The sequence below is a fragment of the Hippichthys cyanospilos genome, chromosome 8 (assembly GCF_059441005.1).
Source record: "Hippichthys cyanospilos isolate Australia breed blue-spotted pipefish chromosome 8, RoL_Hcya_1.0, whole genome shotgun sequence".
NCBI classification, from domain to species: Eukaryota; Metazoa; Chordata; class Actinopteri; order Syngnathiformes; family Syngnathidae; genus Hippichthys; species Hippichthys cyanospilos.
This window is the reverse complement of record NC_142376.1, coordinates 3,911,187-3,925,000: the sequence shown is the minus strand read 5'-3', so window position 1 is coordinate 3,925,000 and position 13,814 is coordinate 3,911,187. Positions and strand designations below refer to the sequence as shown.

The 13,814-nt window shown below is 41.4% G+C and overlaps 1 long non-coding RNA gene across 6 annotated transcripts in view; it reads right to left on the bottom strand.

Annotated features, from left to right (window-relative positions):
* The window catches only part of LOC148419874 (uncharacterized), a 31,259-nt gene extending 18,705 nt beyond the window's left edge, over positions 1-12,554 (bottom strand). For 2 of the 6 annotated variants that reach the window (XR_015866312.1, XR_015866313.1), the window contains exons 1-6: positions 11,057-12,554; positions 10,902-10,957; positions 9,431-9,601; positions 8,153-8,216; positions 7,926-8,082; positions 3,328-3,457 (exon numbers count right to left, since the gene is read on the bottom strand). This is a non-coding gene — a long non-coding RNA (uncharacterized LOC148419874). Of the gene's footprint in view, positions 1-3,327; positions 3,458-7,925; positions 8,126-8,152; positions 8,217-9,430; positions 9,602-10,901; positions 10,958-11,056 lie in introns of all 6 variants that reach the window. The other 4 variants (XR_015866314.1, XR_015866315.1, XR_015866317.1 and 1 more) reach the window with 4 other exon arrangements.
* Between the last annotated feature and the right edge of the window lie 1,260 nt (positions 12,555-13,814).

The window sequence follows — 13,814 nt, the reverse complement described above, 5'->3', positions numbered from 1 at the left end:
ATTGCTATAACCTTGAGATAGTAGCTCAATGTGAGCTCACTATTTGGCGAGGGTTTATAAAGTGTTAACAAGTGAAATCATAATCAGTGTTGAAAAAAAAGACATGACTTTATTAACTCAATCAATGCCAGGGACGTGTTTTCACGTTTTTGTAAGAATCCAGACATTAAAACCCAGATACTTAAGTATTAAATCGCTACTTAAAATAAATGTGAAAATCCATCCCTGGCATTGCATGAGCTAAGGAATTTACCGTTGGGTATTTTTGCTAGGTCGCAAACACGGGTGACAACATCCCCTTCCTTGGTGGAGGTATCATGAGAGTCACATATATGTCTGTTTCCCATTCTTTTATGGGACGGAGTCAAACTTAGTAGTAGTGGCGCGGTATGACGCTTTGGACGTTTACGGCGCTCCATAAACGGCATAATAAAGATCGCGGCGTACCTAATCTAGTGGCCGGCGCGCGTCTCCGCGCGGATATTGATGGTTTCCGGCACGCGCGCGCGCAAATACGCACTGGGGAGGTCAGCCGCTCTTGAGATCTACTTAATCTGTGATCAGATAAACTACAATAAAGCCAAGCCGGGCGACGGGGGGCTATTATGAACGACGCGTACGTCGCTCAAGCGGCGGCGGGCCCGCGCGAGCCTACGTGCAACAAACACACACGTATACACAAAAGGCGGCCCCCTCACACTCTTATTTGACTTTGTGTGTGCTTCGCTGGGTTTATTATGACAGGCTGAGCGGCGGGGAGGGAATTAAACTGTTAAGCAGACATCAGAGGCAGTCTAATGTTTAATGCAGGAGCCGGGGCATGTGCTGACTGATAATGAATACAAACAGGCCAACGTCTTATTTGTTGTGCTTTTCATTGGGAGCGACTGGGGCGCTTGACATCCGCAGCTAATGTACAGTACGGAGGCCATTGTTCAAGCCCGACCCCCCCCTCCGCCATATCTCTTTCCGCCCCCCCCATCCCTCGCACTTGTCTCCATTTATTGTGCTGATTCTTCAAAGCTGCCACTCGTCACCGGCGTCCGCGCCCGACGATTCCCGGTTCCGTCTCCGTGGCGATAATGTGTTGATGGGACGCGGTAATAGTTGTTAAAAGGTCACCCAGTGTGCCGTAATTGGCTCTTTCATACTCCGCTACGTTTACTACGACAGAAGGCACGACCTCGCTGGCAGAGATGGTAAATATGCCATTTTGAGGCCGTAATTATAAGTCGGCGCCGCCTTCTCGGATCTCCTCCTTTGACCCCCGCGCGCTCTCACTTTTCAGACGGACCGCCGGTTGGCAACCAATAAGCGCTCATTTAAAAAAATAAAACGCAAGCTAATTAAATAAAAGCAGGCCGGCTGTTTATTACTACGTGTTTTCACAAACTTGCGCAAACAATCTAATCATTTACTTTACGTTGTGACAGCCCGGGGAATAAACAGTAAATCTATTGTTTTTTCTTGTTTCCCAACCACAGCAGCTTCCGCTTCTGTTCTTAATTAGGTAAAAACACAATAATTAAGTAGAAAATATGATTTATGTTACTTGGGCATTAGGTGTTAAGTTGAATCAATAGAGTAATTAATACAGTCATACAAAAGGGGGGCTATGTGCACAGGAGGCGTAATTGCACTAATCACGTAAACAGTAAACACATGCATGAGAACGTTGCCTGGATTAGTTTCCTGAAAAATAATAATAATTAAAAAAAAAAAAAAAAAGCTACGGTGCCGCTACGATTTCATCATGTTGGGTGTTGCTGATTCGCTTGGAATACTCTGGAAATTTGGACTAATTAACACGCGCATCAATGAAACAGCGCAGATCAAAAGTGGACAGAAAAATATTTCACCACTGATGCTGTTTTGTTTGAAGCCAAATAAAATGGCAATCCGGAAATTAACGTCATGAATAAAATATTGTTTTGATGGTGTGATCATTTATTATGAGCTCAATGTGCCTTTCAAGAAACCGCTGGATATTCTCGATCTATCTATCTATCTATCTATCTATCTATCTATCTATCTATCTATCTATCTATCTATCTATCTATCTATCTATCTATCTATCTATCTATCTATCTATCTATCTATCTATCTATCTATCTATCTATCTATCTATCTATCTATCTATCTATCTATCTATCTATCTATCTATCTATCTATCTATCTATCTATCTATCTATCTATCTATCTATCATGCTTAGCTAGCTAGCTAGCAAGCTAGCTAAACATCTATCTATCTATCTATCTATCTATCTATCTATCTATCTATCTATCTATCTATCTATCTATCTATCTATCTATTGTGTTTCAAGTGTGTATTATTCATCGATTTAATAAATATAAGAATGTAAGAGATTTTATTGGACGGTCACATGACCTTAGGGTCATATAACATTTGCATGAAATCTAAATATTTTCTACATGCAAGATTTTTTGAGGGACGAGATAGAAGCAATAATCGATAGACGTGGTTTTCAGTGGATTGAAATCATCTGAATTGCATATTTCTACTTGCAAATTTATTATTAAGTTTTAGATGAAACGTTTTGAACATATTTGATGTTTGTTTCAGGTTTTCCTGGAGAGAAAGTTTTTATTGGAGAGCAATGCATTCACAATTGCATATACCAATTTATATTTATGATCAAACTAATTTTGCATAACTACGCTGTTTTGTACTTTTTTGTTGTTATACTTTTATAGGTGGAGAGATGTGTTCTTTCCAGTGGGCAATATTTAGCTTATTCTTTTTAAATAACTGCATATCTATGTGTAAAATCCAAATATTTTCACATTATTTAGATGACCCAAAACATCAGCCGCATTTTTTGCATGAGACACCGATGTCATATTTAAGTTATATTTTAATCCTATCTATTTCAGCACGCATACAGCTTATTAAATGTTATTTTGAAATGTTTGTGGATATAGCCGTGTCTTATTGTTACTTATTAAATGGCTTTTTATGATTTAAATAATTATTATATTCGAATTTTGTGAGGTACAAGGTTTTCAATCTTTCCTCGGATGCAGACGTGCGTCGTCGTCTCCTGGCACCTCACAGGTTGCCACTCCGGTATTAGCGGACCCCCGTCTTGGCTCCATATTGCCTGTATTTTTTTTTTTTTCCGTTTTATCCAATATGCCCGACAAGCTGTCCGTGATCAAACTTGATATTGCGGCTGTTGAACGACGTGTCACAAACATTTCATGTATTAAAGTCAATATTCTGCATGTGATGTGAGGGAGGGTGTGGAGGGGTGAAGGGGGGGTGTAAGAGGATACGGATCCATAGCACCTCCCTGTGGCACTGACCATCTTATTATGAGGCGTGACTTGCTTCATGTCTCCATATCTCATCCACTTTTTATCCACCTAGGAGGTTTTTTATTCCTTCTTTTTGAAGCCGTGAGATCCTGTGGAATTACAAAAGCATCCCGACAGTCTGAGGGAAGAAGGAGAGAAAAAAAAAAAGAAAAATGAGTGAGTGCTTATTTGAGGAAACTTATCATCCAGTCAGACAATATATTGAAAAGTGCTGCCATCACCGTAACGCGGTTATGGTAACCGCTCGGGCTGAAGTCGCCAAATCTTATTGTAAAAATCTCCGACGATATCATAATAACGCTCCGGAGCGGGGGCAGCGGAGTTTGACAATAATATATCTGTGGAAATCCTCCTCCCCGACCTCCCCCTTCTCCGCGCGGATCCTCGGCGAGAGGCACATCAGAGGAGACATTTGCGCTTTATGAAGTGCATTCATTTGGCCATTTGCCATGTTTCCTCACCAGAGGACGGCGATGATGAATGAGAGAAGAGAAGAAGCAGATTTTCTCTCCCACCTCTCGGCGCTCCCCTGTGATTACTAATACAGAGCCCCTGCAACCTCCCACACTATATGAAAACTGTAGGCTTGCTCTCATATCCCGGGTAATCCGCAATTTCCCAGAATCATTAAACTGAGACTAGCATCTCTGATGGCTTGGCGATACTTGACATATTATGATTATTATCATACCAACACCTTGTTGTTCCCAGGCAAGTGGCGCCGGGTCGCCTGGAAATCGATGTGGAAGACTGGCATAATAGCCTTTCGATATTGATGCCCCCCCCCCCCCTTTGCTATGTGTAAAACAAATCAACGTAAGGCCCCCTCTGATTTTATTTCCTGTTTTTTTTTTTTCTCCGCCGCGACAAACTCAAAGTTGGGAGCCGGGATGCGAAACTTTTAAACGCTACCTGTTTTCATCCCGTGACATGAAATCGGGTCGTGCTCGGATGCAAAAGGAAGCCTTCGGCGCCTCCTCCGCTCCGATGTAAACTTTTTTGCATTAATGTGAAACGCTGACATGAATACGGATCGTCAGAGAAGTTTGTGTCTCCACCCCCCCCCCCCCCCCGCCCCCCAAAACTCTAAAAGTTAATCCGCTTTGCAAAAACATTTCATAGTTATGAAATGACGACAACTTAGTGGAAAGTTAAACCCTGCATTACTGTATGATGGGAACAAACGATCTTAGTGACACACTCCGAAAGTATGAGGGGCACTCCTCTAACTAATAAAAGAGACTTTTTTTTAAATAAAATTAAGAATTTATTACTTATTTTATTTGTCAATGGAAAACTAAAGTGATTTTGAAATTAATCTACAAATTATTGTCAATTTTTGTACAGAATCCGACTAAATTTTAATCTAATCGGGGTAATGTACCGCACTATAAGCCGCAACTTTTTCCTCTTGTTTTGAGCCCTGCGGCTTATAGTCCAGTGCGGCTTATCTGTGTTTTGTTTGTTTGTTTTGTTTTGTTTTTTTTTGCTAGCCACCAGCAAGCAAATGTGTGTATCTGCTCAAAGTGTCAATTTATGGAACAACTATCAGATAGAACTGAAAAGATGTCAAAAAAGATGTATTATTAAAAAAATATATCGGTCTAAATTTAACAAGGGAATGTATACAATTTTGAGTACATTTGTGATGTGTAAATTTCATATACAGTACACAGTATATGTTATTTTATTTATGTATTTATGATTGTATAAGAATTATGTAGACTGTGTTATTAAGTTCACTAAAATAAACTATCAAACAAAGGGAGACAAAAAAAGATGCTAGTGTAGTATTGATTTTGATTTCGAACTGCTATTTAACAGATATCCATCCATACATTTTTTGTAAATAAATACCGGAAAATACGGTACTTTATACTGTTTTTGAAAAAATCTAGAGTACTTTTTTGTGTTAAAAAAAAAAAAGTTTAGAGGCGGTTGTGTGTTCTAACAAAATCTCATCACTAGGTTGAATGAAAGAGTGCTATTTTAAAGGGGTTTACTAATACGGTTAAAAAGCATTTAGCAAGTTAGCGAAAGTGAATTCTCGTCGGCGACATTGCGGCCGCCTGTTTGTCTTGCATTGATAGGCGGGCTACGCGTTTGTGTGTTTATGTGTGTTGCGCGCGCCCAGGCCGCGATAAAACATTGGCGTAATTCAATTGGATTCTTTTCCGTCGGCCTCCCGGAACCGACGCTCCCTCTGACCGTAAGTGCCTGGAAGTGGAGGCCAGCTGAAGCGCGGCGGGTCGGCGCGCTATGGAAACACTCAAACTTCCAAATGCATCATTGACTCCGCACTCACTTTCCTGATTATTAATGCCGCCCCGAGGTGAAAGGGATGGAATTTACAAAGTCGAAATGCTGAATCCAGAGTATTCAAGCGGCCCGTTACTGTGACGGTGAGAAGCCGGGGAAATTTATGTTGGAGGAAGAAAAATGTATGTTCAGCGGATCAAGTCCAAAGCTAACATATTATCTTTTGCTATGCCCTCCCTTTCGTGGCCTTAGTCGCTTCTAGCGTGTAATTCGCTGACGTGAGGAGAGAAAAGCGAAGCTTCGCTCTCCTCCGCACCACGGGCAATATCATCTAAGCACCACTATAAATAACGCCGGTGGCTCAAATAATTATACGTATTCTGTTAGCGCGCTGCTACTTTGACTTGCATTTTGGAGATTTTTTGTTTTGTTTTAAGTTGTCGGCAGTTTTGCATTTTATCGGTCTAAAACAGGCAATTGCTCATTTTTCAAGTACCCGAAAGTGTAGCAACAGCTGGAGTTATTGTCCTAGCAGAAGACTCAGTCATTCATTGGTGTCCATGTAATTCACTGGAATCAATTTGAAGCTCCATTTTTGGGCGCGATATGATGTTAGGTGCGAATTAGATTTTTACGCACAAGATGTTGTCATAAAAGCCAAGCTAAATTGTCAGCTCTTTAGCTTAGTGGCCTATGCGGAACAAATGATATGGAAAATAGAAGAAGTAGTAGGGTTATTATCAAAAATAGATTCCAGTAATATGTAGTGTTCCACTGCTGAATTGTTTTGATTTTTTTGCTCTCCCCAACCTGTAGATTTCTAATACTATTTCTTTTATCACTAATCTACAGTACAAAGATAAAAAAAGTTTCGTCTAATTGACCAAAACTAAGAAAACTGAAACTAAATCTTAGGTTTTTAAAATAAATTAATACTAACAATAATAGTACCAAAAGCGTCCGTTTTTGTTTTTGTCATTTAAAATCTTAAATGAACTTTCAGCCGCTGAGGAAGGCGCTTACTCTTTTTTGTATCCCGCTCAATAAATACACCCTAGATTATAAAAAAACAACAATTTTGATAACATTTAAAATGAAAAATGGTCTAATAATCAAGTTAAATAAAAAAAAAAAACAAAGCAAAATGACGCTTGCAAAAAAAATTATGGCTAAATTAATGAATAAAAAAAACATTAACTCTGAGATTTCTATCATTTTAGGCAAGTTCAAGCTTTTCTTTTACCACTTCTGGAAGTTCTACTTACTCTACTGTACTGTACTGTAAAAGACCAATCATATATATGGACAATAAAAAGAAGCAGAGAAGTTCCCCAAATGACTTCCACTCACTCTGGGAATAATCGTCATTGCCACAGATCAAAGAGATATTTATCGGATCCTCCATGTGAGTTGCTGGGATTTCATGCACGCTAATTTCCGTTAGCTTGTCTATTGTGTTTTGCATTATACGTTAGCAGTAAGCTAAGAAACATTCATTGGGAGAAATGCGGTTTGGTTGGACTTTTTGGTTTTTAACTGCGTCGTAATGCATGCTCACACGTTCAAAGTGAGGGACCTCAACCCTCCCCTTAAGTTTTGATCCAGTGGTAGAAACCGCATGGTTTGATATCGGAGCTAAAGGGGTTTATTTCCAACACAAAACCGGAATCCAAAGATGCCGGGACCCCTCCTTCGGAACTTAATGACTAAAAATGTCCGGTGTGAGCCTGGGCGTTCGGCGCCCCCCCCCCCCCCCCCCCCCCCCCCCCCCTCACCCCGAGGGTTAGCCGCCGTCTTTTTCTTTTTCTCCTCGGCGCGTGTGAGCGTGCTGGTGACAATTTGGGAGGATGGGTCAGATGAAAGCCAACAGAAGGAAAGCGGGATCAAAAGGCGGCATGCTTTCCTGTCTGGCTGCTTGTTGCGCGGGGGCCATGCATAGTGCATTGGATTGATATCAAGGTCTCGGTACACAGCCCAACATGCAGTGGCCTTATTATTCTTTACTTCAATAACAAAGCCGCCGTCTTCCCCTCGTCTGCTCGCCATCAAAGGCGCCGCTCTCCACAACTGAAGCAACGCATCACATACGAGGCATTCATCTGCCTTGAAATTTAAATAACCCCCTTTGAACGCCGTCTTCGGGATGAAGCCGCGGCCGCTGGCCGGTTTCCTCGCCTAACTTTTCGTAGCGTTCGATCGACAGGCGTTTTCGCGTAACGGCGTCGGCCCCCTCGCCCTGCGTGACAATAACTAAGTTGTCCGCATCCATTCCGCGGAGTTATTCGGCCGTAGCCCATCAAAGCAAAATAACACAGAGGTTTACTCACAGCGAGGGGTGAGTCTGGCGCCGGACGCAGGCAGCCATTTGAAGTGACAGGGCCGCCCATCATGCACCTCTAACGGGGTCAGGGGGGCCTTGTGGGGGACTTGATCCAGAGCGAGGCCAAAGGGACCGCCAGGCCTTTAGAGAGGATGGATGGAGCGCTGGTAGGAAGGAAGGACGGCTTGATTACATCATTTTTCAACACTAGGAGAGAGAAAAAAAAATAGAGACCTGTAAGGACCTTTGGGCAGCTGGATTGACAGTCGTCCTCTCTGCTAATACATTTTGGAGTGATCTGTCAAAAGGAAGAAATTGTTCTTGTCCAACTGTAAGCGACGCCAAATATGAGAGGGGGAAATCACGACATTTATCACTGTTAGTAGTTTAAAGGGGCCGTATTATGGGAAATTGACTTTTTAATGGCTTGTACATCAGTGGTTCTAAAATGGGGGTAACGTGAAGGCACTTCGGGGGCCGTGAGGTTTGAACAGGGTTTGTGCAGGTTTAATTCAATGTTTTTATTATGCTGGGACAAAATCACTTTTCTTTTCAAAGTGAGAGCAAATGAACTGGAACAGGCAGCAACTTGCTAAATTGTAATAGTAATTTATTTGCAAAGCACTGTATGGTCTAATTTGGGGAAGAGATAGAAAATAAAGTTTTTATTGAGTTTTTTTGTTTTGTTTTTGGCTTGTATAACTGAGTTTTCGATGGCTTATAGAACAGCTGTTCTAAAATGGGATATGTGAAGTCACTTCATCGGCTCTGTGAGATTTTAACAGGATTTCTGCAGGTATCAACAAATGTAATTGAATGTTTAATGCCCTGATAGAAACAATCCTTTTTTTTTTTTTCAAATGAAGAGCAAATTAATTGCAGCATGAAGCAACTTCCTGCTCAATTGTGTTTTATATTTTGACTACTTTACAAAGCGCTGTGTGCCTTTGATTTGTCGAGTTTTATCTGGAAAAAACAGGTCCGTTAGTGATGCAAATTTCTGGTAGACAAAACAGATGTTACATGATCTATTTCCTGGAAAAAAATAAAAAATCCCTAGAGATACCACCACATATGTAGTTCCTGAACTGAATAAATCACATGTATGGCACAATACACTTTAAATTTTTTTTTTTTTGAATCCCAAAAATATTTGCGCTAGTTCACGCATTGAACAAAAAAATGGAAAAGCACTGTTGCACACCGTTTAGTCTCTGGAGTGATGTGGATCTACTATTTTCTAAAAGGCGCCTGTGAAAGGTGCATTATGTTTTACATTGAACAACATTTTACATAATGGTGAGGCTAATTTACATAGTAACCACTCCCACAAAGTCCACAAGACGAGATAGGCTGAGTGAAGATCCCGAGCCACTTTCAAGTGATAGTGTTTGTCACACATCTGCCTCCGACAAATCGGATGAATGTAAGCAAAACGCCTGGCGGTAACGATTTTGTTACGTTCCGTTTCCCGGAATGTGACATTTTGGCAGGAGATTGTCATCGCCGTACCTCGGGTGGCGTTTTGCCCGCGTCGCGTTTGCGTTTTGTTTTCGGTGCATTTCCTGAACATCTACAAATATTCCCCGAAGGCACGCTGCGGTGTGATGTTGCACCACCTGTTTTCAAGGCGCGCTTGCCGGCTCCCCGGGGCCCCTCAACAAATCATCTCGCTTGTTCCTCCTGCGGGGAAAGAGACACAGTCACTCCTGGGTTTTGGGTGTCACATCATCGCCAGAAGACGCGAGAGCAAAGTCGACATTTGCCTCATCTATCCCGGCAGCTCGTCGGAATCGTCGTAATAATTTGGAGATTATCTTGCCTTGTGTGATCGCTTGCTATGCAAAGTGTTTGATGCGAGGGGTTTACGAATGAAAGACGAATATTCATGTACGAAACATTTATAGTGAGATTTTCAATGACTCTCTGAGACAATTGTCTCAGTCCAAATATGATCTTTTCTGAAATATTATTGATTTGATTTATGAGTGCCAAAAATGATTTGTGATGAATAGAGATGGGAAAATCCGGTCCAGGAAGAAAAAACCCTGCCACAGTTTGGCTGAAGCCAAAAGTGTTTTTGGTCATTTGACCAAAGTTTATTGAAGCACCTTTGGCTACAACCAAACTGTGGCGGGGATTTTACTTTCTGGACCTGGATTTGCAATCTCTGCTTATAAACATACTCAATATAAATGAAAAACTGACAAGATTTTATGTCATTTCATTAAGTAATTCACATAATTTGCGTTTAACGCGTTTACGTTTAACTCAGGACTTTTAAAGAGGTTTGATATACTTGTGAGAGGACATTTGCTTTTGTTCTTTATCTTTGAACTCAATGGAGTTACGCAACTGCACAGGTGTCAAACTCCAGTCCTCGAGGGCCGGTATCCTACAAGTTTTTGAACCTTTTCCCTCAAAAACACCTGATTCAAATGATTGGGATCATTTTGAAGCTCCCGCAGAGCTTGCTAATAAGCTATTCATTTAAATCAGGTGTGTTGGGGAGAGAAAACCGGAAAACATGCAGGATACCGGCCCTCGAGGACTGGAGTTTGACATCTATGCCTTACTGCGTCCTTGTGTGCTCAGTAGAGGACATTCTCACTTCCGCAAAGATGTCTCATGTGTTTCCATGGGAGGCAATTAACATTTCTGTCTTGCGGAGACAAAATGGACACAACGGTGGACACGAATAAATTGGCTGGCTCCCAGGAGGATATACCAAAAAAACGAGTTAAGATATTGAAGATTCCATTCACAAGCTAAGGTTCCACCGCCTTTCCATGTGGGTTCTTTCCAATTGAAAGAATTTTCCAAATCCGGAAAAGTCAAAGGTCGCTAAACGTATCGTAACTTATTGTTTTCGACCACTGTATCCGGATGATGTATAAGCATCGATTAAAACACAGGTAGCGCTATCCGTCGCTTTCTTTGGCACGGTGTTCCCAATCCGTTGAGGGATGGTCATTTTCCTCACATTCCTTGAAACCTTTCGTCCCCTTCGAGTATTTTTTTTCCTTAGGTGCGGTTTGCCTAAAACGAGAGTATCCATTGATTGAAAAGAGCACGGACGGCCACGCTCTCGCGCCCGTCACGCACGGCGTTCTCAGCGGTGCGTGCACGGCGACTGACCTGGATTCGTAGTCCTGTTCTCAATCAGCGTCTCCTTCCAAGGTTACTGGCCAAAATCCAAAGGTCGTTCTGGGATTCCAGTTCATCAGCGGCGCAGGCATGTGGAGTTAATAATTTGGAGCGTGTTTTACAGCTGTTACACAATGGACGCTGTGTAAAAAAAACTCCTACGACAAGGTGGCCTCCGAGCGAGCCGATTTTTACAAGTCGGCTGCGGATGACAGAACAGGCAAAAAGAAAGTTATTCATGCAAAGTCAACTTGATCGTTTTTGATCCATAACGCAGACGTTAGCGCGTTCCTCGCATGTCACGTGACAGCAACGTTCCCCGTGACAAATTTGGATGGATTTTTCATTTGTTTCCTTTCACGGGGTGCGAGAAAAGTGCGGTCGCTCGGCCGCCGTGCCCAACATCTGCTCGGGCCATTAGCGGATTACGGCGGTTGAAAGGCGCGAGTTGGATCTCACGTCGCGCTCGCGTTCGGTCGCCGCGAGTGACGTAAGGCCGAGACGGACGGCGAGGGGACGGGTCATTAGGTACACCTGCAAAATGAAACAACTGTGACAGAAGGAAGCAAAGAAAATCAACTTGAGTTAGAAATAAAAGCAGATGTTTGCATTAGTGTGGGATTGCCAATTTCCCACATATCCTCCTGAGAGACAACCTATTTAGTTGCGTCCAATATAATGGACATTTGTGTTTTGTCTATATCTTTGGACTCATTTAAGGTACCCTGCTAAGTCCTTGTGTGCTCAGTAGAAGACATTGTGGGATGCAATAATCCTTGCTGTCTTGCTGAGACAAAATGGACGCAACAGTGGACACAAAATAAATAGGCCTCAGAAGTATACATAAGGATATGAGTCATACTTTAACACCTATGTTTTGGAGAGTTTTTTTAAGACAAAAAATGTCAAGATCACATGATACACAGGTCATATTATTGACCATAGGGTCACGTTACAATGGTTAACAGTATTACAGTAATACAGTCCAGTTAAGTATCACCGTATTATTAGTATTATCATTACTAAGTAACCAATTGGCGGTTGCAGCTCTTTTTACCGAAAATGTCCAAATTTGTTGAGCCGTATCTCGCAAATTCCCTGCTCCGACTTCTCTAAACCGTCAACACAAAGTTTTATTAAAATCAAAACTGACTTGGTTAAGCCCACCAACAGCAAACCACAAATTGCATTACCGGTTGGTGAATGAATGAAGATACACCCACTTCATTTGCTATGAGGTGTTTATTTGAGCTCAGGTGTATATTTGTGAGAAGGCCTTAATTTGCACAAGAAGGTAAAACTGTGTGAATCGAAATGTTCGAAAAAAATGCAGCGAGAAGGCGTTAAATTGAGGTGAGGTGATTATTAGAATCAGACTTCCCCAGTCATTAATCAAAATAGTTCCCAATAATTCATTCAAATCATTTGTTTTACATGTGACATGAAAATATTATTGGATTTGTTATGTTGTATTAAATACAGTGCTGAGAGCCAGCCAAATCGTTTGTGTCCATCGCTGTGTCCATTTTGTCTCAGTGAGACAATGCAGTTGATTGCATCCCAGCGAAACAAAAACAAAATGTCCACGAGAGTGGACACCAATGAATAGGCTGGATTTGAAGGGGTAATTATACTTTTTTGGAGTAGGGATGAGCAATAAATCAAATTACAGTAATGTGATCATTTGAATATTAGTCTGTATTACATAACTGTTTTTCTCACAACTTGATTGTATAATTTAGATTACGCACCAATTACGAATTGTAAGATTCCCTTACTGATTTAAAATTTGTATAAATGATTATCGGAACATAATGCACGACATTGATTTGTTAATCTGACCTTCTCCAAATAAATATTGTGTTTATTACACAGATAATCATCCGGAATGACTTAAAATAACAAATGTACTGTAGTTATTTTATTTGTTGACCATATCGCCCAGGTGAGACACCATTTTTTTTTTTTTTTTCCACATTAACGCCTCGCCGTCCCGTCGATCAAAACCGAGCGTGTTCGCGAAGGACGTTTGCGGGAGAACTTTTGTATCGGCTAGCCATGAGCAGGTGTGCCTAATATTGTGACCGGCATCTCAAGGTCCATCCAGGCGGTAAACATGGTTAAAAATTAAAAATCTGAAGTTTGCGGATGTTTTTTTTTTTTTTTCTCTTTCCAGCACAAAATAAAAGCTGTTTACTTATTTACCGGCCGACTTGAAACTGACGTCTATCAACAACGCCTCGCTCGCTCTTTTGTGTGCGCGTGGAATAATGAATATATTTACAAGGTAATTCAGAAGTGCGTTCGCCTCCAGATAGTTGAGCTTCCCCTTCATGCACCTCTGTATTTTATTCAAAGCAGAAGCCTTCTATTACCCAGCCTATCACTACAGCCCGAGGAGAAACACAGGGTAAAATAGTGACTTAATATTTCATATTGGTTGGATTATTCATCCGCACAAAGACATTTCCCCGCTTCCTCCCCGCACGTTACCGCGTCCCATTTTTAATGAGGACGCCGCGACGTTGAAACTTTTTAAAAATTCAAATATTTTCCTTCAATCTTTAAAGAGCTTATATCTAATGAACTAAGATTTAATTTGCCGTGGCTTAGCATCCATTTGCGCTGCTCCTAATTAGCCACGCCGACCTCGTATGAAAATGAAGGGGGCCGAAGCCCGAGCGAAACAAGAATTGGTTCCGCTTTAAGTATTAATTGATTGGCTCGGCGGTATCCCTTACAAAAACGG